This window comes from Engraulis encrasicolus, chromosome 17, assembly GCF_034702125.1.
Source record: "Engraulis encrasicolus isolate BLACKSEA-1 chromosome 17, IST_EnEncr_1.0, whole genome shotgun sequence".
NCBI lineage: Eukaryota > Metazoa > Chordata > Actinopteri > Clupeiformes > Engraulidae > Engraulis > Engraulis encrasicolus.
Window position 1 is genome coordinate 23,439,877 of NC_085873.1, and position 23,613 is coordinate 23,463,489.

At 45.5% G+C, this 23,613-nt stretch overlaps 1 long non-coding RNA gene, 12 other non-coding genes and 1 pseudogene across 13 annotated transcripts; all 14 read left to right on the top strand.

The window, feature by feature from the left end:
• The first annotated feature begins 6,585 nt into the window (after positions 1–6,585).
• LOC134467341 (uncharacterized) lies at positions 6,586–8,687 on the top strand. Its single transcript, XR_010038521.1, has 2 exons — positions 6,586–6,667; positions 7,708–8,687. It is a non-coding gene; the product is annotated as an uncharacterized LOC134467341 (long non-coding RNA).
• Positions 8,688–12,895: 4,208 nt separating this feature from the next.
• LOC134468044 (U2 spliceosomal RNA) lies at positions 12,896–13,086 on the top strand. The gene has a single exon (XR_010038684.1). It is a non-coding gene; the product is annotated as a U2 spliceosomal RNA (small nuclear RNA).
• A 365-nt stretch (positions 13,087–13,451) lies between these two features.
• On the top strand, positions 13,452–13,565 carry LOC134468114 (U5 spliceosomal RNA). Its single transcript, XR_010038751.1, has one exon. It is a non-coding gene; the product is annotated as a U5 spliceosomal RNA (small nuclear RNA).
• Positions 13,566–13,682: 117 nt separating this feature from the next.
• On the top strand, positions 13,683–13,873 carry LOC134468075 (U2 spliceosomal RNA). The gene has a single exon (XR_010038714.1). It is a non-coding gene; the product is annotated as a U2 spliceosomal RNA (small nuclear RNA).
• Positions 13,874–14,234: 361 nt separating this feature from the next.
• LOC134468115 (U5 spliceosomal RNA) lies at positions 14,235–14,348 on the top strand. Its single transcript, XR_010038752.1, has one exon. It is a non-coding gene; the product is annotated as a U5 spliceosomal RNA (small nuclear RNA).
• Positions 14,349–14,465: 117 nt separating this feature from the next.
• Positions 14,466–14,656, top strand: LOC134468086 (U2 spliceosomal RNA). Its single transcript, XR_010038725.1, has one exon. It is a non-coding gene; the product is annotated as a U2 spliceosomal RNA (small nuclear RNA).
• Positions 14,657–15,017: 361 nt separating this feature from the next.
• On the top strand, positions 15,018–15,131 carry LOC134468045 (U5 spliceosomal RNA). Its single transcript, XR_010038685.1, has one exon. It is a non-coding gene; the product is annotated as a U5 spliceosomal RNA (small nuclear RNA).
• A 117-nt stretch (positions 15,132–15,248) lies between these two features.
• Positions 15,249–15,439, top strand: LOC134468098 (U2 spliceosomal RNA). Its single transcript, XR_010038736.1, has one exon. It is a non-coding gene; the product is annotated as a U2 spliceosomal RNA (small nuclear RNA).
• A 361-nt stretch (positions 15,440–15,800) lies between these two features.
• On the top strand, positions 15,801–15,914 carry LOC134468046 (U5 spliceosomal RNA). The gene has a single exon (XR_010038686.1). It is a non-coding gene; the product is annotated as a U5 spliceosomal RNA (small nuclear RNA).
• A 117-nt stretch (positions 15,915–16,031) lies between these two features.
• On the top strand, positions 16,032–16,222 carry LOC134468110 (U2 spliceosomal RNA). The gene has a single exon (XR_010038747.1). It is a non-coding gene; the product is annotated as a U2 spliceosomal RNA (small nuclear RNA).
• A 361-nt stretch (positions 16,223–16,583) lies between these two features.
• On the top strand, positions 16,584–16,697 carry LOC134468047 (U5 spliceosomal RNA). Its single transcript, XR_010038687.1, has one exon. It is a non-coding gene; the product is annotated as a U5 spliceosomal RNA (small nuclear RNA).
• Positions 16,698–16,814: 117 nt separating this feature from the next.
• On the top strand, positions 16,815–17,006 carry LOC134468067 (U2 spliceosomal RNA). Its single transcript, XR_010038707.1, has one exon. It is a non-coding gene; the product is annotated as a U2 spliceosomal RNA (small nuclear RNA).
• A 365-nt stretch (positions 17,007–17,371) lies between these two features.
• Positions 17,372–17,485, top strand: LOC134468048 (U5 spliceosomal RNA). The gene has a single exon (XR_010038688.1). It is a non-coding gene; the product is annotated as a U5 spliceosomal RNA (small nuclear RNA).
• A 117-nt stretch (positions 17,486–17,602) lies between these two features.
• LOC134468068 (U2 spliceosomal RNA) lies at positions 17,603–17,748 on the top strand (annotated as a pseudogene).
• Positions 17,749–23,613: the final 5,865 nt, after the last annotated feature.

Genomic DNA, 23,613 nt, shown 5'->3' on the forward strand with positions numbered 1-23,613 from the left:
GGGGACATGATTGTGTTGACAAAGATTTGTGGACTTTGATAGATGTAATTAGCCTACTGAATTTGACAGGCACTGTGTGGTACAGCGACACTGCTTTGCGATGCACCCGAGCTGAGGCGAGACACTCCGAGCATTTCCGACAACTTCATTGTGCGTCTGAACTTACTTGGTTGGAATTGCATCGGAATTACTTCGTACCTACATCAGACTTTGTTGGTTTGAGGCTTTCGAGAAATCATAGTTTTTGGTTAATTGTTGTGTCGGACTTCATTCGGACTTACTTGGTCCGAAGGCTAATTTTGGTCGGATTCCAGAAACCCACCCCTGGTGTTGGTTAAGGGTTGCAGTGAGATGTTGGATTACAACCCTCTCCATGCATTTTGCCAGAATGGGGGTCAAGGCAACCGGGTGAAAGTCATTGAGTTCTTTTGACCCCGGCTTCTTTGGAAGTGGTTTAATGACTGAGGACTTCCACATATTCGGAACAGTACAGGTGGACAATAAAAGTTGAAATAAATAAGTAAAAACTGGTGCTAGTTCATTTGCGCATGCCTTCAGTGCCCTTCCACGGAGGCCATCAGGTCCGGGCGCTTTATTTGGGTTTGTTCTTGAGAGGCAATGTCTGACTTCCTCCACTGACAGGTGGATTGTTGTTGGTTAAAACAGCATTGCACCTGGCTTTTTTGCCAGGAGAATCAAACCGTCCATAAAAGTTATTAAGATTAAGATTTCGGGGGTGGGTGCCGTTCGCACGCTGTTTAGGGCTGCCGGCGGCGAAGATAGCTAGCAGGGCAGGGGTCCGTATCTCGAAAGCATCTTTGCTAACGACGGTAGCAACGTCCTTTGTAAGAGCGACTGAACTCTCTCTCGACAGTGACGCTCACCACTGAATCCAAGGGAATGGTAAGACGGTCTTAATACGGTCTTAAGACGGTTAGCAACGACAAGAATCGAGAAACGGACCCCAGGTCTGTAGATAAGAATGAGGCAACTTAGGAGTGCATACTTGACTGATCGACTGTCCAGCATTGAGCTTTCCTGTTCCGTCATACGTTGGAAGCCTCACAAACTCTGGGGTCCGTTTCTCGAAAGTGTCTTTGCTAACGACGGTAGCAACGTCCTTCGTAAGAGCGACTCAACTCCCTCTCAACAGCGACGCTCACAACTAAATCCAATGGAACGGTAAGACGGTCTTAAAGTGTACCTCCGGGATTTTGGACACCAGACCTCATTTCCGAGTCAGCCAGGGTGTAAACAATGTGTCCAGAACGTTTTTTTTCCACATTTCATGCAGTCCTTGTGAATTCGCATGTCCATGTTGCTAAGCTAGCGAAAGTGAACGGCTATTGGTAGCCTGCCCCCCAAAAATAGTCTTATCCAGTTTTAACCACATTCAAAAACAAAACCTTTATTATGCCAGGCTGCAAGTGTAAATATTTGTCTTGATAGAATGAAATTTGAAATTAAACCAACCATGTTTGATCACCATCAGCAATTTGTGTTCCCTGATTTGAAAGCTTGACAGCCGCGGAGTGATATTCCTAGTAGAAATTCTAGCTTCGTTTGACACATCCATAACTTTTCCATAGAGCGAACTCCAACATCTTTGAAGTTTGTAAAACTGAACAGTTTTCCCCTCTCCCTGACCTCGCTCGCAAACATCAAGAGTAATGCTTTCTGTCCGACTTTGTCAACCTCGTACGTAACATTGAAACATATGCCATAACAATGTATGGTTGTTACTAGATGACCCGTGTGTCTACACAGCATGTTGGCGAACAGAACGCACACTCTTCTCCCTTTCATCCTCCCATTCCATCTCGTCTCAAAAAACATTTCATGTAATAATAACTAGAGCTACGAGTGACATATTTCACAATGTCAAGCCAGATCACATAGCGTTGCGTAACGTATGAGTCCATACGGCAAATCATTTCTAATGCCATTTGTTATAGCAATTACACAAAATAACAAATAATCCAATAATCCAAAAAGTTTGCAAAAGTGAACGTTATTCCCCTCTCCCTGACCTCGCTCGCAAACACCAAGAGTAATGCTTTCTGTCCGACTTTGTCAACCTTTCGTAACATTGAATATGCCATGACAATGTTTAGTTGTTACTATGACCCGTGTGTCTACAGAGCATTAGATGTTGGCGAACAGAACAGTGCACCCATCTCTTCTAAATCCCTTTCATCCTTCCATTCCATCTCGTCTCAAAAAACATTCCATGTAATAACAACTAGAGTTACGAGTGACATATTCCACAATGTCAAGCCAGATCACATAGCGTTGCGTAACTTATGAATCCATAGGAATACGGCAAGTCATGTCTAATGCCATTTGTCACAGCAATTACACAAAATAACAGTAAAGCATTACAACATGCCAATCCAAAAGGGTAACTTCTAGCCCAAGTTTTGGCTAACGTAGGCGAAGCCATTATACCACTGGGCTACCATCATAGAAGCAGAAAGCATCAACAAACCTGTTCTTCGGAGACTGGTGCGTGCTACAAAATGTAGATCTGGGAATGCGGTAGGCACCGTGGACACTTTTAGAGTTTTCCGTGTAGGTATTTGACTTCGAGAAGGACTTTGTGAAGTCGTCAGGACTGAAATGGTCACTGCAAAGCACCGGGGTAGCCTACGGAGCGTCTCCATCGGTGTGTTGATGTAGCCCTGCAGCAGCCAGGAGCCAGAGTTTGGTTCTTTCAACATCTTTCACTGGAAACCAATGGAAACTTGCCGATACCCATCTGTGGGCTTTATTATTGCAGTTGGTATATACACACTGATGTACCATGGTGCGATGTCGTTGGGTTTTAATCCACTATTCGATCCGAAAGCAGTTGTAGAACTAGCCTTGATTTGCAATGTCTCTTGCGGCTTCCTGAAGTGGGTGGGTGGGCTACATCACAACTGAAGAGAGCAAAGTAAAATTCCGCCGACCCCGAGAAAATAGTCTCTCAACATGGCAAAATCCACGCAGTGCAAGGTTGGTTTGATTTCAAACTTCATTCTACTAAGACAAACATTTACACTTGCAGTATGGCATAATAACGGTTTTGTTTTGAATGTTGTTTAAACGGGATAAGACTATTTTTGGGGGCAGGCTACTCATTGCCATTCACTTGCGCTAGCTTAGCAACATGGATATGAGAATTCACAAGGACTGCATGGAATGTGAAAAAAAAATGTTCTGGACACATCGTTTACACCCTGGCTGACTCGGAAATGAGGTCTGGTGTCCAAAATTTTAACTTTAAGACAGTTAGCAACAGAATCGAGAAACGGACCCCTGGTCTGATGTTGTTTTCTCCTTCCACTCAACTCCAAAGCCCAGACCCAGGCGGAGAGCCTATACCTCTGCAAAGTTAAGTGAAAGGGACACTCCACCCATTTGCATTAGGCTTCCATTGCTAGACACCCAGTCATACTTTTGAATGGTCGTGCAACACTCTCTCAATTCCCCCTGAGACAGGAGAAATCCGTATTCACCTCTTAACACTTCCTCCAACAATTATGTAAAAATCGTCATTTTGCATCATTGTAGGAGGAAGTATATGACAGGTGGATTTCTGTTTAGACTACAAGCCTTTTTCCCCACCCTTTCAACCCCGCCCATAGGGGGTTGGACCTAATGCTCTAACAGACCTATCACAGATCAGTGTCCCAGTGCTTTTGAAATCACTGGCATTGAGTAGTGTTGCCAGATACTTAGGATGAACGTTTGCGGGTAAGAATCGGAAAAATTGGCCATTTGGCGTTTTTTTCCCAGCCGTTTTGGGCCCATAGAAGTCAATGTAATTTGTTGAATTTGGGTGGAATTTAGTGCATTTTGGCGGTTTTTGAGAAGCTTTTGGGCGGGATTTGGTCAGACACATCTGGCAACACTGGCATTGAGGCTCCAGCAAAGAAATTCGACAGAGAAGAACAATCTCTCGGGGGGGAAATGCATTGGCCACGGTGTAGTACGGAGGCGTTGCCTGAGGACACGAGTGGATGGAAAATTAACTCCCTTGCGCATGGTCATTGGTCAGTGAGTGCGATGGATACATTTTCCGTACTCCCTTGTGCATGGTCAGTGGGGGCAACACCAGGATGGATAATTTGTGGCCAAATTAACTGCAGCTGTTGGTCAGCAGTAATTGCTGGGGGTAATTAAGGACAGCTGACAAATATTCACGCTGTCCTATGACCTGTTCCACACTCCGACCCTCGCGGAAGTGGCATTGCATGCTTCCCTGATGTTTCCAATACTGACCGTAGAAGAAGAATACCATTTCCGTACTCCCCTCACCATCAATTCATACTACGCTGTTATAACGTGAGTAAGCTCTCCTATCTATCTATCTCTCCGTGGGCTCTAGTAAGTCACTGGCATAGCTGGAAAGGAGAAGCTGGAGCACACTGCAGCTTAGTTTTCAAGACTTTATTTTGTGCACACACCCGACCAACGTTTCGGTGTTGCTACACCCTCTTCAAAGTCAAATGATAGCAAGAGAGAGACACACATTTCAAGACCTGACATTTACAGGTGATCCCACTTGGTTAGGCTAAATTGATCTCATCTCATTGCAGGCAATTGACCCCACCCCCCAACACCAGGACAAGATTGCAGACAATTAGACAGAGAGGCTTCGTAGAGAGGCATTTTGGATTCATACTCTAAATTCAGTGGAGCCTCAGGACATAAATGAGGAACTCAATATGTCTTGCTTTCTGTAACAAATGGCTCCAGCATCGCAGCTGTGGTCTTGTAATAATTGTAGCTGTGGTTTTATTGACAATGTTCCTTGTATATTGCTTTTCACTTTTTTAACTGTTTTGTTTGCTTTTGGGAAGTTGGCAAACTGTCTAATTGTCTACAATCTTGTCCTGGTGTTGAGGGGTGGGGTCAATTATCTGCAATGAGATGAGACTAATTTAGCCAAACCAAGTGGGATCACCTGTGAATGCCAAGTCTTGAAATGTGTGTCTCTCTCTTGCTACCGAAACGTTGGTCAGGTGTGTGCACAAAATAAAATCTTCTCAGGTTTTTGGCGAGAAGGCAGCATTTTGGCGAATTCCACTTATTTTCAACAGATGATTATGAAAGAACGGAAAGGGGTAGAGAGAGACTGTTTTTTTCTGATGACAGATGAGAATCTAATCTGTGTTTTGATAGGTATGGTGTTGACATAGACACATAACTCAATTTTCTGTGAGCCTCCAAATACCACTCAAAATGCTGAAAAATCTCTGGCACTGAGGGTTACTCTTTTATGAAAATGAATGGCAGCCAATGAGTTAAGAACAGAGTTGTAGGTTCAGTCATATGTTCAAATCCCACCCTTACCTCTCCCTACACCTACACCTTGAGCAAAGCACCTAACCCCCCACTGCTCCAGGGATTGTAATTAATAGCCTGTGAATAACTCCTCAATTGCTAATCAGGGCTCTAAATGTACTTTATTCATCACAAGTAAGAAAAAAAAATCTGTATACCTACATATTATATCCTACTTCTCACAATTCACTGTTCCGTTTACTGTTTATTCCATTTCATGACTCTTATTTCATTTGATTTTTTTCATGACTTTCATTACTTCCATCCATTTTATTAGTTTTTCATTCCCGTTATTCCATTGTGTAATATAATTTTTCCTGTAGGCTGACCAAGAATAAAGTGTAATGAGTGTAATGTAATGTAATGTGAAGTAATGTGATGTAATATAATCAACTACAATGCAGTTTAATGTAATGTAATGTAATGTCAAGTAAAGTACTGTAATGTCATGTAAAGTACTGGAATCCGCACCACCTGGTTGGCTGTGTTCCCGCCGTCTGGGCCGCGCGCTCGTACCCCTCCCTCAAGCCCCTCGGGGGATACGTCTCAGAGCTCTTCCAGAGACTCTACTTCCTGTGTGTGTGTGTGTCGTACTGTACAGGTGGGGTAAAGTGTGAATTGAGTCACCAGGGTCCAGTGTTGCCAGATGTACAATAATTATCGTATTTCTACCATCATTTTGTCCATTTTATCCTCTGTAAGATAAAAAAAACATCATACGGTCATTCAGAGTTGTTCATTTAGATGAGATCAGTTAATTATGCTTTGAAACAGCGATGACAGTGAGCGACAGTGAGAGATTTTGACAGGAAACGTGGAAAAGAGAGATGGGGAAGGTTCAGCAAAGGATCTGGGCCAAGTCGGCCAGTCGCCAGTGTAGCAGCTAAGTGCCTTACCGTTAGAGCAATGGCAGGGCCCGTCCTGAGGTCTCTATAACAGGGATTCTAAATTTGGGGGTCCGGGGACCACAGGATGTACAATCTTTGACCAACCTTGTGTGTGGGTGTGTACTGCTGGACTGGATTGATAATGGGCCTCCACATGGCAGCTGCAGTGATCATTCATCACATAGAGAGAACTCTGGAACCAAATGCAACCAATGAGATGGTAAATAAACTAACTTGGGGGGTGTGTGTGTGTGTTTGTTCCTTAGGACTGGATCGATAACAGCCCTCCACCTGTCTTCTGCAGTGATTATAATAATAAACCGTGTGTGTGTGCGTGTGTGTGCGTGTGTGTGTGTGTGCGTGTGTGTGCGTGTGTGTGTGTGTTCCTTAGGACTAGATCGATAACGGGCTTCCTGTCTTCTGGGTTTCCGGTTTCTACTTTGATCTGAGTAAGTGAGAGGAAAGTGCAATGGGGCACCTAAGTCACGTCCTTCTACTTCCGATCCATGGGGCTGGAGCGCTCAAAATTTTGAATGCGAGTTAATGGAGCGAGTCAAGCTAAATCCTCACCCCGTTTGGCATGTGCTCCGGATTTCACATATGATGACAGTGAATTTGAAAGGTTTGGATTTGCGTCGTAAGACCACTCATTTTCGACACGCAAGAAACGTTATTTTAGCTTTTGTGCAAAACTGTGTTAGAGACTACACGTGCGGCTCAATTATCTGACGTGAACCGAGGCACAGTCAACCCTACCGCTGCACCGTGGCTTAAGTGGCTGCACATCGGACATGCGACGTCTGTTGTGTAGTCCAAATAATTACATATTTTTGCACACACACAACTCAAAAATCGCTTGCCAAGTGAAGTCAACAAGCACACCATTGGTTGTTATTAATTCTGAGGCACAGCATATGTGTGATCGACGGGGAAATGCGAGGTGGGTCGGAAAATAGCTTTGATCAGTCCATTACAGCCCAGTCAAAAGTTTTTGCGTTGCCAGCCCCGCAAGCCGCCCGGAAGGGGTGGAGACTTAGGTGCCCCATACCTACCACAGCGTTTCAAAACCAAAAGTGCCCAATGAGGTGGGAATGATTGGGGCATTGTCTTATGTCCCATATGTAAAGGATATTGTGAAATCATATCCAAGTTTTACACGTGAATTCTGGAAGATTTATATATGACAGCGATAACAGATGTTGTGATAAATTTCCTGCTGAAAGTGGACTCTTTTGGTGATGGTGAAACTAAAGTAAAAATTGTACATGATGTTTATAGACAATGTGTATATGATATGATTACTTTCTCTATATACGTATATATATACACGTCATACATATAATAGATATATAATAATTCTGTATGACAACACCAAAAAGGGGCCACATTCAGGAGTAAATCATACATTATATATAAATAATAAGTTCTTTACCATTTTTTCCATATGGGATCTTGTGTGTGTATGTGTGTGTGTGTGTGTGTGTCTCAGGTGACCAAAATGAAAGCCAGGTGGATCAGAAGCCAGACGACGGTGCGTATGTTCGCGGCCTCTTCCTGGAAGGCGCCCGGTGGGACCGCGACGGCATGGTGTTGGGCGAGTAGCTCCCCAAAATCCTCTTAAACACGCTGCATCACCTGGCTCAAGCCGGGCGAGAGCTCTAAGTTCGCGTATGAGAACGTGTACGTGTGCCCGGTGTACAAGACCAACGTGCGGTGCGGCACTCTCTCCACCACGGGTCATTCAATCAACTACATGCTGCCCATCGAGCTGCCCTCGGACAAGCCCCAGCAACACTGGATCAACAGGGGAGTGGCCTGCCTGTGCCAGCTGGATGACTGAGGACGACTGGACTGGACTGGACTGGACGAGAGTTGTCTAATCAAAATCCAGCCATGAAATTCAAAGGATTTCAAGTGTGCGTACTCCTCACTCTTAAAATGTCAGTTAGCCTTTATCCTGCAGCTTTTCCGATCCAGCTGTATGACTGAGGAGCTCATGCTTATGGCTAGACTACTCAAACATGCCATGGCATGGGGCCTCATGTACGAAGCTCACTTACGGACAAAAAAGCTACTGAAGTTGTTTCCCACGGTCACGGTCAGATGTACTAAAACAGACTAGGCGTGGAAAACTGCAGATATCCACGCGAATTTCAGGGCTGCTGTGGAAGTTTCCATAAGCATGGAAGTTGCCTTAAGTAGTGCATTGCGTCTTTTTGGCGGCACACAGAGGCATGCAGCGCAAGTACTGTACGTGTGTTGTACGCGGTCGGAAATATTGCAGAGATGCAGCCAGTTAAACATGGATTTTAATTTTGAGGCGTGAACCTATTGTTGAGGCAGCTGGTTAAAATGAAGTGGACTCATGAAACTATCCTGGAATTAGGCTACAACGAAATTGGATGCCCATCAGCAGTATTATTTCAAGTAGGCTATTTGGCAGCTATTAAACATTGAATATTTTCTGGATCTGCGATGTGTCTTCTCGCATTTGTTGGGAACGTCCTCACCGCAGTGCTTGTCTTTCTCTTTTAATAAGGCTACTGTAAAATTAATCCATCAATTAATAGGTGATTTTATAGGCTAACTGAGTAGGCCTATTGGCTGCAAGTTATTCATGCATGTGGTGTAGCCTATGTGTACATGTGTAGCCTATGTGTTTTGATAGGTATGGTGTTGACATAGACACAGAACTCAATTTTCTGTGAGCCTCCAAAAAACATTCAAAATGCTGAAAAATCTCTGGCACTGTGAACTCTTTTATGAAAATGACTGGCAGCCAATGAGTTAAGTTGTTTTGTTTCTAAAATATAGGTTCTTCTCCCATTCCAGCACCCATCCTCTTGTGTGCTTAACTGTGTGACAGACTACATCATGTTTTTTTCTATAAAATATCTCCTATGAACTTCTTAGTTCATTGATCATTGAGGCACCAAGGTTGCTCCCGCCACCATACTCAACAGTGTAACGGATGTGACCAAGAATGGTGTTCATTTCACACACACACACACACACACACACACACACACACACACACACACACACACACACACACACACACACACACACACACACACACACACACACTAATAAAATGAACAAATAAATACATTTAAATGAATAAATGGAGCCAAACACATTTAAATGAAATGGCCACCTCCAGGGCGGCCTACAGGCCTTGGCTGACTAGGCCAGACCATCCCAGGCACTAGCCACCGATTGCTCACCCAGGCACCACACACACACACACACACACGCACGCACGCACGCACGCATGCACACACGCACACACACACACGCTCTCCTCTGCTCTCCCCTCTTCTCCTCTCCTCTCTTCTCCTCTCCACTCCTCTCCTCTCCTCCCAGGTGCGAAAAAAGCATTTATATGCCTGACAGAATTGCGGCTTGCAGTTTTTTCTGAGTGCTAATGCTCAATTTTCACAACTTTGGCTGCTTTTGCAAAACTCTACACACAACTACAAGAACTCCACACCAATCTAGCAAAGCATACATACGTTGCAAAATCAAACTAAGGTTGAAAACCGCAATACACTTTTGTAGAATTTGCATTGTTTTGTCAAATCATTCACACAAACTATCTTTGGAACTGACACACACACACACACACACACACACACACACACACACACACACACACACACACACTGCAACTACACACATGCAGTATAAATGATACACACATTTAGCTTGTGTTTTTCTTTGCACAATGTAAATCAATTGTAGATCACACTTTTGTCATGAATACTTGTGATATAAAAACACAGGGAATGAGACTTCAATCATGGATGTTTATTTACGTTCCCCAAAGCAAACTAAAGAGACGTTTTTGACATGTAATTAAAATACAAAAGAAAACACAATATGACCAACAAAAGGAACTGAACATGCATTTGCCTTGCTGGATCTGACAACAACACTTCATTGGCATCACATGCTATGTCTTCAAGTGCAAGACAGCAAAGAAAGTATCACCTTGCATGGCGTATCCAGCCCTGACATGCTGCCTGGTCAATATCAATATGGACTTCTATATTCAACCCTAATACTGTTGATTACCTGCACATAATTCACAATGTATTGCTTTACGTTCTGAATTCCTTTCAAATAGCACTAAACCGTCTTCATGCAAATTTTGTGTCCTTCAAGTCAGTGTGATATTGCAGAGATGCTCACATTACTTATATTTGCAAAGGCTCTGTCATAAGCCATTAGGCTGCTGCTGAATTTCGTGCAGTCTTATGGTATTGTTAGCCATCACCATATTCAGTGTTGAGGGTCTCCTGCTCAGGTGTGAACAGTTGTTCTCTGCCCCCAGCTCTTATAATTCTGGCAACTCTGTAAAGCAGCAATGCCATAATTTTTACATAACGGCATTTTACATATTACAGTCAGTACAATATTGTTCTGCTTTATTCTTCCTACAATGTAGCTCATGTCATGGTTGATGGGATGGTCAACCAATGTGGCCCTTATGTCATCTGTGATTACGTGTATGTGCCTTTGTCTTCCTCCCCTATTTCTAAGAATTCAACTTCTTCTCTGTGTCCATATTATCCTCTGGCTCTTATTTCTTCAAATCCACATCCTCTGCCTCGTCGTCCTCTGATCCTCACTCTTCTGATTTTTATTTCTCCTTCCATAGTTCTTGTGACTTATTTATATAGTAGGTCGGTTGCAAAATGAAGCGATTATCTAAAGGTGTGCCCCCCTGTCACACGTCTAATAATTAGTAATGTAGTGTACAAAATATCCATGAATTTATATAGTTTTTCTAGGAGTGTGTTCATAATTTGGGAATTGTGTGCAAAGCAGTGAGTTGGGTTTACATTTATGCAAAAAGAGTGTTGTGCAATGGATTGCATGGGTATATTTTGCAAAATGTGTTTTATAACATCGCAAACTGAGCGCAAAGCGTTTTTTGTGCTATGAGTTTGGCTGATTTGGTTATAGGTTTGTGCATCTGTGTGAGGAGTTCCGCAGAAGCAGCTAAAGCTACAAAAAATGTGCTTTAGCGAACAGAAAAAAACTGTAATACTCTACACCAAAGTTGAATTGTTTAGGAAAAACATGATGTCATGTTTGGAGGAGAACTGGAGAACCACACCTTCACCGAAACCTCATCTCCACTGGTCAGTCAGTAAGCAAGCAAGCAAGCAAGCAAGTAAGTAAGTAAGTAAGCGCAGAGAGACAGACAGACAGACAGACAGACACAGGACCAGGAGGTTAAAAATATATGGGGGGGGGTGGGGGTATACAAATAGTATTAAATAATTAATTTAGATAATTAATTTGTAGGTAATAAAATGTAGGTGTTATACAAAATGAAGAGATTTCTATTTCCATGTAGTTGCAACAGAACATTGCCCATTTCACCACTTCAGCATGTGAACCAGTAGGCTAGTGAGGCTCATCTCCCTTTGTTTAGTGTTTTGTTGGCTTGCACAGGCTCTGTAGCTTTGTTTTAATCCGTGGAAGCAGATCATAAATGTAATGTATGTAAATGTCATGTATGTAAATGTAAACATAAATCAGATGTAATATTAATGTGATTGTCGGACAATCCTATCCTATCCCTATCCTATCAGTTGAGCAGCAAACGACACCAGTGTTTTTTTTTTCTAACAAAGCACTTTGCAATTCCATACTCCGAGCAGAAGAGGGCTATGCTATCTTAACTACCAGAGGCCAGTTGAACCTGCAGACAGAGGAAGAGATTTGATTGTCCTTTTCCCCTGCTAGACCTTACTCTTTTTTTTTTTTTTTTTTTTTTTTTTTTTTTGAGGGGGGGAGATATTATATTTTATTTCCCTCTACTTTCTCACAGGAAAACAATCCGTCAATAAATAGGAAATATGAAAAAATATATGTTTTTTAAACATTATTAGGCCGACATTATTATTAATATTATGTCTTTTGCCCTTTACTGCATGCCTGTTGCTGCCTTTATGTCTTGTACTGGTCCCCGGACTTTTTTTTTTTATATATATGATCAATTTCCCCCTCCCGGACTGGTCATAGAGACTCCATTTTGGTTTTGGGGTGGGTGAGGCCAGTTATGCTAATTCAAATAGCGAATTGATGCTTGCTAATCAGTTCCCCTTTAATATACGTCGTGAAACGAACGTGGTAGAGACTTGAAATTTGTTTTCGGGGGTCGAAGCAACATGCCCATCGTGTAATGTAAAATGTGAACGCAAAAAGCTAACGTTAACCCTATGCTAATCAGTTTTTCTTTAATATCTCTTCAACCGAACATGGTAGAGACTTGAAATTTGTTTTCGGGGGTCGGAGCAACATGCAGATTGTGTAATGTAAAATGCTAGTGCAAATAGCTAATGTTAAACCTATGCTAATCAGTTTTTCTTTAATATTTTGTGAACAGAATATCGTAGAGACATGACATTTGTTTTACCGGGTCGTAGTGACAGGCCTGTTACGCTAAAGAAAATAGTTAATGTTAATTCATGTCTATTCATTTTTCTTTTATATCTTGTGAACCGAACATCCTAGAGACTTGACATTTGTTTTGGTGGGCAAAAATGACAAGCTATTTGCTAATGCTAATTAATGCTCATTACTATTTGCCTTCCTCATTAATATTCGTCCGAGAGTGATAGCCGGGAATGCCGGCGCCCGGGGTGGCACAGCGGTAGGTTATCGCTTCTCGGCCTTTTGGCTAAGATCAAGTGTAGTATCTGTTCTTATCAGTTTAATATCTGATACGCCCCCTACCCGGGGGCCATATATTAAATTGATTTTTGGAACAGGGAGTCGGAATAGGGGCTTGCTCCGTCCACTCCACGCATCGACTCGGTATTGCAGTACCTCCGGGAACGGTGCACTCTCTATGGCATGTAAAAGAAAACTGTAACTGTTGTGGAATTCTTTGGAAAACTGTGATGGGAATGTTTGCCAAACTGTGATGGGAATGTTTGCCAAACTGTGTTGGGAATGTTTGCAAAACTGTGTTGGGAATTTTTGCAAAACTGTGTTGGGAATGTTTGCCAAACTGTGCTTGGAATGTTTGCCAAACTGTCTGTCTGTCTGTCTGTCTGTCTGTCTGTCTGTCTGTCTGTCTGTCTGTCTGACTGACTGACTGTCTGTCTGACTGACTGACTGACATGTCGTTGTATTAGCCACTCCTCCTTGCCACCCTCGGCGCCGCACCCGTTGCGATTCTTCAGGCCCCGGACAGGTCGACTTTGTGAGTTATCACTCGGGTTTCTCTTCATCCCGTATAAATCTTTCGCCTTTTACTAAAGATTTCCGTGGAGGGGAACACCTCCGAGTTTACGGTATTTTTGGAAGCTCTGCTTCGGCGGAGCATCACATGCTTGTCTAACAACAAAATTCCGAACTTTAAGTTCCGCCTCCATTCCTTACGCCTGTCGTGCAACCTGGCATTTGGGAATGCCGGCGCCCGGGGTGGCACAGTTGTAGGTTATCGCTTCTCGGCCTTTTGGCTAAGATCAAGTGTAGTATCTGTTCTTATCAGTTTAATATCTGATACGCCCCCTACCCGGGGGCCATATATTAAATTGATTTTTGGAACAGGGAGTCGGAATAGGGGCTTGCTCCGTCCACTCCACGCATCGACTCGGTATTGCAGTACCTCCGGGAACGGTGCACTCTCTATGGCATGTAAAAGAAAACTGTAACTGTTGTGGAATTCTTTGGAAAACTGTGATGGGAATGTTTGCCAAACTGTGATGGGAATGTTTGCCAAACTGTGTTGGGAATGTTTGCCAAACTGTGTCGGGAATGTTTGCTAAACTGTGATGGGAATGTTTGCCAAACTGTGCTTGGAATGTTTGCCAAACTGTCTGTCTGTCTGTCTGTCTGTCTGTCTGTCTGTCTGTCTGTCTGTCTGACTGACTGACTGTCTGTCTGACTGACTGACTGACATGTCGTTGTATTAGCCACTCCTCCTTGCCACCCTCGGCGCCGCACCCGTTGCGATTCTTCAGGCCCCGGACAGGTCGACTTTGTGAGTTATCACTCGGGTTTCTCTTCATCCCGTATAAATCTTTCGCCTTTTACTAAAGATTTCCGTGGAGGGGAACACCTCCGAGTTTACGGTATTTTTGGAAGCTCTGCTTCGGCGGAGCATCACATGCTTGTCTAACAACAAAATTCCGAACTTTAAGTTCCGCCTCCATTCCTTACGCCTGTCGTGCAACCTGGCATTTGGGAATGCCGGCGCCCGGGGTGGCACAGTTGTAGGTTATCGCTTCTCGGCCTTTTGGCTAAGATCAAGTGTAGTATCTGTTCTTATCAGTTTAATATCTGATACGCCCCCTACCCGGGGGCCATATATTAAATTGATTTTTGGAACAGGGAGTCGGAATAGGGGCTTGCTCCGTCCACTCCACGCATCGACTCGGTATTGCAGTACCTCCGGGAACGGTGCACTCTCTATGGCATGTAAAAGAAAACTGTAACTGTTGTGGAATTCTTTGGAAAACTGTGATGGGAATGTTTGCCAAACTGTGATGGGAATGTTTGCTAAACTGTGATGGGAATGTTTGCTAAACTGTGTGGGGAATGTTTGCTAAACTGTGATGGGAATGTTTGCCAAACTGTGCTTGGAATGTTTGCCAAACTGTCTGTCTGTCTGTCTGTCTGTCTGTCTGTCTGTCTGTCTGTCTGTCTGACTGACTGACTGTCTGTCTGACTGACTGACTGACATGTCGTTGTATTAGCCACTCCTCCTTGCCACCCTCGGCGCCGCACCCGTTGCGATTCTTCAGGCCCCGGACAGGTCGACTTTGTGAGTTATCACTCGGGTTTCTCTTCATCCCGTATAAATCTTTCGCCTTTTACTAAAGATTTCCGTGGAGGGGAACACCTCCGAGTTTACGGTATTTTTGGAAGCTCTGCTTCGGCGGAGCATCACATGCTTGTCTAACAACAAAATTCCGAACTTTAAGTTCCGCCTCCATTCCTTACGCCTGTCGTGCAACCTGGCATTTGGGAATGCCGGCGCCCGGGGTGGCACAGTTGTAGGTTATCGCTTCTCGGCCTTTTGGCTAAGATCAAGTGTAGTATCTGTTCTTATCAGTTTAATATCTGATACGCCCCCTACCCGGGGGCCATATATTAAATTGATTTTTGGAACAGGGAGTCGGAATAGGGGCTTGCTCCGTCCACTCCACGCATCGACTCGGTATTGCAGTACCTCCGGGAACGGTGCACTCTCTATGGCATGTAAAAGAAAACTGTAACTGTTGTGGAATTCTTTGGAAAACTGTGATGGGAATGTTTGCTAAACTGTGATGGGAATGTTTGCTAAACTGTGATGGGAATGTTTGCAAAACTGTGATGGGAATGTTTGCTAAACTGTGATGGGAATGTTTGCCAAACTGTGCTTGGAATGTTTGCCAAACTGTCTGTCTGTCTGTCTGTCTGTCTGTCTGTCTGTCTGTCTGTCTGTCTGACTGACTGACTGTCTGTCTGACTGACTGACTGACATGTCGTTGTATTAGCCACTCCTCCTTGCCACCCTCGGCGCCGCACCCGTTGCGATTCTTCAGGCCCCGGACAGGTCGACTTTGTGAGTTATCACTCGGGTTTCTCTTCATCCCGTATAAATCTTTCGCCTTTTACTAAAGATTTCCGTGGAGGGGAACACCTCCGAGTTTACGGTATTTTTGGAAGCTCTGCTTCGGCGGAGCATCACATGCTTGTCTAACAACAAAATTCCGAACTTTAAGTTCCGCCTCCATTCCTTACGCCTGTCGTGCAACCTGGCATTTGGGAATGCCGGCGCCCGGGGTGGCACAGTTGTAGGTTATCGCTTCTCGGCCTTTTGGCTAAGATCAAGTGTAGTATCTGTTCTTATCAGTTTAATATCTGATACGCCCCCTACCCGGGGGCCATATATTAAATTGATTTTTGGAACAGGGAGTCGGAATAGGGGCTTGCTCCGTCCACTCCACGCATCGACTCGGTATTGCAGTACCTCCGGGAACGGTGCACTCTCTATGGCATGTAAAAGAAAACTGTAACTGTTGTGGAATTCTTTGGAAAACTGTGATGGGAATGTTTGCCAAACTGTGATGGGAATGTTTGCCAAACTGTGTTGGGAATGTTTGCAAAACTGTGTTGGGAATTTTTGCAAAACTGTGCTTGGAATGTTTGCCAAACTGTGCTTGGAATGTTTGCCAAACTGTCTGTCTGTCTGTCTGTCTGTCTGTCTGTCTGTCTGTCTGTCTGTCTGACTGACTGACTGTCTGTCTGACTGACTGACTGACATGTCGTTGTATTAGCCACTCCTCCTTGCCACCCTCGGCGCCGCACCCGTTGCGATTCTTCAGGCCCCGGACAGGTCGACTTTGTGAGTTATCACTCGGGTTTCTCTTCATCCCGTATAAATCTTTCGCCTTTTACTAAAGATTTCCGTGGAGGGGAACACCTCCGAGTTTACGGTATTTTTGGAAGCTCTGCTTCGGCGGAGCATCACATGCTTGTCTAACAACAAAATTCCGAACTTTAAGTTCCGCCTCCATTCCTTACGCCTGTCGTGCAACCTGGCATTTGGGAATGCCGGCGCCCGGGGTGGCACAGTTGTAGGTTATCGCTTCTCGGCCTTTTGGCTAAGATCAAGTGTAGTATCTGTTCTTATCAGTTTAATATCTGATACGCCCCCTACCCCGGGGGCCATATATTAAATTGATTTTTGGAACAGGGAGTCGGAATAGGGGCTTGCTCCGTCCACTCCACGCATCGACTCGGTATTGCAGTACCTCCGGGAACGGTGCACTCTCTATGGCATGTAAAAGAAAACTGTAACTGTTGTGGAATTCTTTGGAAAACTGTGATGGGAATGTTTGCCAAACTGTGATGGGAATGTTTGCAAAACTGTGTTGGGAATGTTTGCAAAACTGTGATGGGAATGTTTGCTAAACTGTGATGGGAATGTTTGCCAAACTGTGCTTGGAATGTTTGCCAAACTGTCTGTCTGTCTGTCTGTCTGTCTGTCTGTCTGTCTGTCTGTCTGTCTGTCTGACTGACTGACTGTCTGTCTGACTGACTGACTGACATGTCGTTGTATTAGCCACTCCTCCTTGCCACCCTCGGCGCCGCACCCGTTGCGATTCTTCAGGCCCCGGACAGGTCGACTTTGTGAGTTATCACTCGGGTTTCTCTTCATCCCGTATAAATCTTTCGCCTTTTACTAAAGATTTCCGTGGAGGGGAACACCTCCGAGTTTACGGTATTTTTGGAAGCTCTGCTTCGGCGGAGCATCACATGCTTGTCTAACAACAAAATTCCGAACTTTAAGTTCCGCCTCCATTCCTTACGCCTGTCGTGCAACCTGGCATTTGGGAATGCCGGCGCCCGGGGTGGCACAGTTGTAGGTTATCGCTTCTCGGCCTTTTGGCTAAGATCAAGTGTAGTATCCGCCCCCCGGCACATACTCATTTGATTCTTGAGCTAGCGATCGCCTCCTTAGTGGGAGAGATCCTAATCCTTGTGATTTTGATCATCCACTAAGGAGGTACAGTTCGAGCCCCGTGAGGAATTTCCATCTTGACTCCGGTTAAAAGGTAAGAGCTTTTTACTTGTTATTTTGTGCTGGTTTTAGGTAATTTTAATTGTAAATATTTTTGTACATAGTGTTTTTAGTCTTTTGTAGTCGTTTTTAGCATTGTTATTTATTGATATTTATTGGTTTTTAGTGTTATTTATTTTGTAGAGTTACTGGTTTTTTAGTGTTTTTAGCTGTTGGTGCCTCCAGCCATGTCGGCTGCCCGTGCCGGCATGAGGAGGCACCACAGCGTGCGCTTTAAATTCAAAAATGCTGGCTCTGATGCCCCGAGGATGTCCAGACTGGACTTTTCTCGGGGCTTCATCCAGAAATTATGTAAGTTTGAACCGCAAGAGCTGAATTGTGTGCTGACTCTGCCTGGAAATGTTGGTTTTGATGTGAGTTTCTGTGCTGCTTACGCATTACATAAATTCTGGCAAAGGTTTGATAAAGTTAAGGACCAGTTCTCCATGTTTGAAGTGGAAAAACTTTCTGATGATTCAGTTAAAACTGTAACTGTCCGAATGTTTAATGAAACTGTGACTGGAGAGGATATCACTACGTGGTTGTCCAGATATTGCACGGTCAGAGACCAAGCAGTTAAGGTTTTGGACGAGGACGGCATTTGGAACTGCTCATGGAGGGTTCAAGTTAAACAACTTGAATCCAAAGACATGAGCAGTTACCTAGGCCTCCGTCCAATTCCGTCTATGATTGTGTTGGGGGAGAACCGTGGCTACATTTTTTACCAGGGAATGCCCAAGCTCTGTCGCAAATGTGGCAGTCTTGGGCATCTAGCCGAAGCATGCCAGAATGTAGTATGTCGTAAGTGTAGAGAAATTGGACACTCTTATGAAGAGTGTACAAATGGCAGACCGTGCAATCTGTGTGGGGAAACATCTCACCTATTCAGAAATTGCCCTAAATCGTTTGCCAACAGAGTGAGAAACTTGGAGAAAATGGCCGCCCGGCCGCATGGCCAACAAACAAAAGGGGGAGAAGAAGGCAAGATGGCCGAGGGGGAGGAGCCTGTGGTTTCGGCGGGAACTCCAACCAACCAGGCTGCGGGCTCCGCCCCCGCCCCTAGCCGGGCGGCAGAGCACAGAGCTCACATGGAGGCAGAGTCGGACACAAGGGAGGAAAAGGAAACGGAAAATGTAGCGGAAAAGGAAAAAGAAATGGAAAATGGAGCGGACAAAGAAAAGGAAACAGAAATTGGAGCGGACAAGGAAAAGGAGAAGGAAAGGGTGGTGGTGGAAGCACTGGAGGTGATTCTGGAGGGACAAAGGCTGCAGGAAGATCTCCAAACTCTGAGTGCAGCCACCGTCCCTCTGGTGCCCTCCAGTGGCGGAGAGGGCGAACAACATCATCAGCCGGAGGAGGCTCCGGCTGAACCCCTCCCCGCGCCCCCCAGTGGCGAAAGGGGGGAACAACCACCACCACCGCAGTCGGAGCCTGGTGCTCCGACTGCCCCCTCCCCCGCCCCCCCTAGTGGCGAAGGGGGGGAGGTGCAGCAAGGGGAGCTGCAACAGCTGGGGTCACAGCCAGCTGTTTCTCCCCAAGCGACCACAACGGGGGAGGAGGAGGAGGTGCAGGAGAGGGTGCTGCAACATCTGGTCATGGACCTAGATGTTTCATCCTCAACGGCCTCCTCGGGGAACGAGTCTTCTGAAGGCTCGATCCCCTGTGGCCAGACATCATCTAAGAGAGCGCTGGAGTCTCCTTCTCCTCAGAGAGAGGAGAAAAAACAGCGGGAGCAACTGGACGGCAGTTCCTCTTCGGAGGAAGGCCGCCATTGGCCCGTTGGATCCCCTAATGCGGTCTCGTATGCATGTCCGTCCCTGACATCGACGCCGGCAAAGGGACCGCAAGAGGTCACCTCTGTGAGCCCTGAGCTGACACCCCTCCTCGGCGGCGACCCCTCCAACACAATGGAGATGATAGCCGCCTGTAAGGAGGGGCACAAACAGTCGGCCTGCGCGTGTGGTGTGTTTAATCACACCACATAGGTAAGCACTGACTGTTAATTGTCTTTTAAAAGCATGTACCTGTTTTTAACCATACTGCTCATGACTGCTCTCACCATTTCAACCATCAATGTTAGAAGTGTGAGATCGCCAGTTAGAGCACAGAGCATTTTATCTTACCTGAACAATGTAAAAGCAGACGTCCTTCTTTTACAAGAGTGTGCACTGCCATACCGGGACAACTACAGAGACTGGGAGCAGCGCTGGGCTGCGGGTCCCTCTCTCTGGAGCGGCTCACACTACAACCGTGCGGACGGTGTTGCGATATTAGTGAAAAATCCACACATTTTGGTGAAGGGTCACACCGTGGTGCGGGACGGACGTGCGCTTTTAGCCAATCTCACGTTTTTAGGTAAGAGTTTTAACATTCTCAATATTTATGGTTTTACTGATAAACATGAACGGTACGAGCTTTTAGAAGACTTGCAGCCCCACATGCTAGGGAAAGCGCCCCTAGTGGTGGGAGGGGATTTTAACACGGTTTTATCCCGTAGGGACAGAAAAGGAGCAGGGGAAGATTTTAAAGTTGATAAAACGTCGGTTTTATTATCAGGGATAGCTAGAGATTTTAAATTAGTTGACTGCTATCGCTTCTTGCATCACTCAGAGGACGGCTTCACCTGGTTCAGTGGTGATAGCTCAAGGGCCTCTCGAATTGACTATGTTTTTACAAGGGGATGCTCACCGACGGATGCAACATTGACCCCTCTGTTTTTTTCTGACCACCTCATGCTCTCTTGCACCCTTCTCTTTCCCACAGACTTGACTGTAGGCGGAGGGCTGTGGAAGCTGAACTGTTCCCTGTTGGAACACCCGCTCGTCCAAGAGCGCTACAGGGAGCAGTATCGGCTTTGGCAGACCCTCCAGGACTTTTACGACACACGTGCACAGTGGTGGGAAATGGTGAAGGGTAGGACGAAAACTTTTTTTAGGAAGATAGGGAAAGAAATTAAGCAGGGAGAGAGTAGGCGCATGTTGGGGCTGCAGAAACGACTGCAGCGCTATTTTAACCTTTTATCCTCAGGTCTTGATTTTAAAGAAGAAATTTCTAAAATCAAAGAAGAAATGAAGAAGATGGCGGAGGAAAAAGGTAAAGGGGTAATTTTAAGAAGCAAAGAAAGAGATGTAGAGGAAGGGGAAAAATGTACCCGCTATTTTTTTAAGAAAATAATTAGTAAAGGGGGTGGGATAACTGAACTCAAAGAGGGAGGGAATTCTTTTACAGATACAGCGGGGATTTTAAACCAAATTGGGAATTTTTATGAAGATCTCTATAACGAAAAACACACTGAAGAAAATGTCATGAAAGAAGTCTTAAATTTTATTGAAAAAGATATTAACAGTTTTAATGTGCTTGCTAACGATTTTAATGTTCCAGAACTGACAAAATGCGCAAAATCTTTTAAAACAGGTAAGAGCCCGGGAGAGGACGGACTCCCCGTGGAATTTTATCTGTCATTTTGGGACATTTTAGCAACGGACATACTGACTGTTTTTAATGAATTTGAGACTTTTGACAGACTTCCCGACAGTTTTAGAGCAGGGATAGTGTCGTTACTTTACAAGAAAGGCGACAAGACAGACTTACGCAACTGGCGACCTATCACGCTTTTAAATTTTGACTGTAAGCTTTTTAGCAAGCTTTTAGCCACACGTATGTCGACTGTTTTAGAGGACGTGATCCACCCGGATCAAGTCTGTGCTGTGCCGGGAAGGAGGATCACGGACAGCCTCGTGCTGGTCCGCGACGCCATCTGTCTTGCGAGAGACAGAGACATTCGACTCCTAGTCCTAAATTTAGATTTTGAAAAAGCTTTTGATCGCGTCTCGCACCAGTACCTGTTTCAGGTACTGCAAAAAATGGGATTCCCCGGGAGGTTCCTTAAGTGGGTGGGTTTGCTGTATACGGACATATACAGCCAAATTCAAGTAAACGGGCATCTAACCAGAGCAATTAATATCCGCTCAGGCGTGCGCCAGGGTTGCCCGTTATCCCCGCTTCTGTTCGTTGCAGGCATCGAACCGCTGGCACAGATTCTGAGAAGGGACAAATGGATCAAAGGACTAGACTTGCCAGGCGGACTGACAGCGACATGCACTCTGTATATGGACGACGTGACTCTTTTATGCACAGACATTTTATCGGCCCAAAGAGCACTTGACGTGACTGACTGGTATGGAAGGGCCTCGGGCGCTAAGCTCAATAGGAGCAAGTCCGAGGCCCAGCTCTTTGGGCCCTGGGGGTAACGTCGGACTGAATTTGGATGTAGATTTTAAACAAGAAGACATAAAGATTTTAGGAATTAAATTTGACAGTGAGGGTGGTGGACGGGGAAACTGGACTGACGTGTTAGGGAAAGTTAAGCAGCGACTGGGTTTTTGGGGACTGAGGACTCTGACGATCGAGGGCAAAGTTTTAATTGTAAAGAGTGTGATTTACCCTCTGCTTTTATTACTCTGTTCTGTTTTTAGTCCCCCCAGGAGGTTCCTGCAGGCGGTGGAGAGGGCCATCTTCTACTTCCTGTGGGGGTCCAAATGGGAGCGGCTGAGGAGGGAGGTGGTGAAGAAGAGGAAGGAGAACGGTGGGAAAGCCCTCCCGGACCCCCACCTGTTTTTAGGCGCCCTCTTCACCGCCCTACATGTGAGATATGCGACGTCCCCATCCAGAGAGAGCAAAACAACCGCGCTGGCGCGTTTCTGGATGGGGAGCTACCTGAGAAAAATCAAAATTTTAACCATTAGTCTTAAAAGTCCAGTTTCTTTTAACCTGCCCCTCCATTATGTTTTTATTGAAAAGTTTTTAAAGAAATATGACTTGGAGGGGCAGAATGTCACTGTTTTAAAAAATTCTAAACGAATTGTCTCCTTTGTGCAGGACCAGGAGGAAGTGAGCCCCGTTCCTGGCCTCACCCTTGATGAGGCCCAAGCCGCTTGGAGGAACGCGGACCACCCAGCCCTCCAGAACAAGCTGAAGGACCTGGCATGGATGGTGCTTCATGAGGTCCTCCCGGTCAGGTCCGTGATGCACTCCCGGGGCATGTCAAGAACTTTAATGTGCCCACGGCCCGGGTGCGGCCTCCCGGAAACCGTGCGGCACGTGCTCTGGGAGTGCAGTGTGGCGAGGGACCTGTGGACCGCGACAGGCCCCCTGCAATGCCCGGGCCCACCAGCAGGGGAGGCCCACGACCGGAGATACCAGCTAGTGGTAAGCGGGGTGGGCCAGGGCGCCAACAACGTCCAAGCCGATAAATTCCCAGCGCTCTGGCTCACCCTAAACTGCGTCAAGGCCGCACTGTGGGCCTCCAGAGGCCTGCTGGTGGCGAAGCGCGTGATGGTGCCCCTGGCCGAAATGAAAAGGCTTGTGACAAACATCAAGGCAGGGGCACCGGGCGAACGCTCGCTCGGGGGGGGGTCTAGGTCCACCGCAGGTGAAGGTACCCGGACCCCACGGCCTGATTCCCAAGGACGGAGCCCCCCAAGCCATTCGGCATAGCGGGGTGGGTCGGGCTAGGGGACGACCTCCGCTGAAGCCCATTTCATCGCCAGGCCCAGCTCTTCTGAAGGGTTGGGTGGAGCCATCTTGATAGTGGCTCACCCTGATCCTGTACAAATGAGACTTTTATCCTGACACATTCGGACACTTTTAACCTTTGTTGTTTCCAGTGATTTTAAAAGAAGATGGTTTTTTAACACTTTTTAACCTCCTTTTTACATTTTACTGACACAAGAAGAACTTTCGCAGACACAAACAAATTTTCACAGCACATACACTGTTTTTATTTTATTTATTCTGTAAAGCAAAAGCTCACCTGTGAAA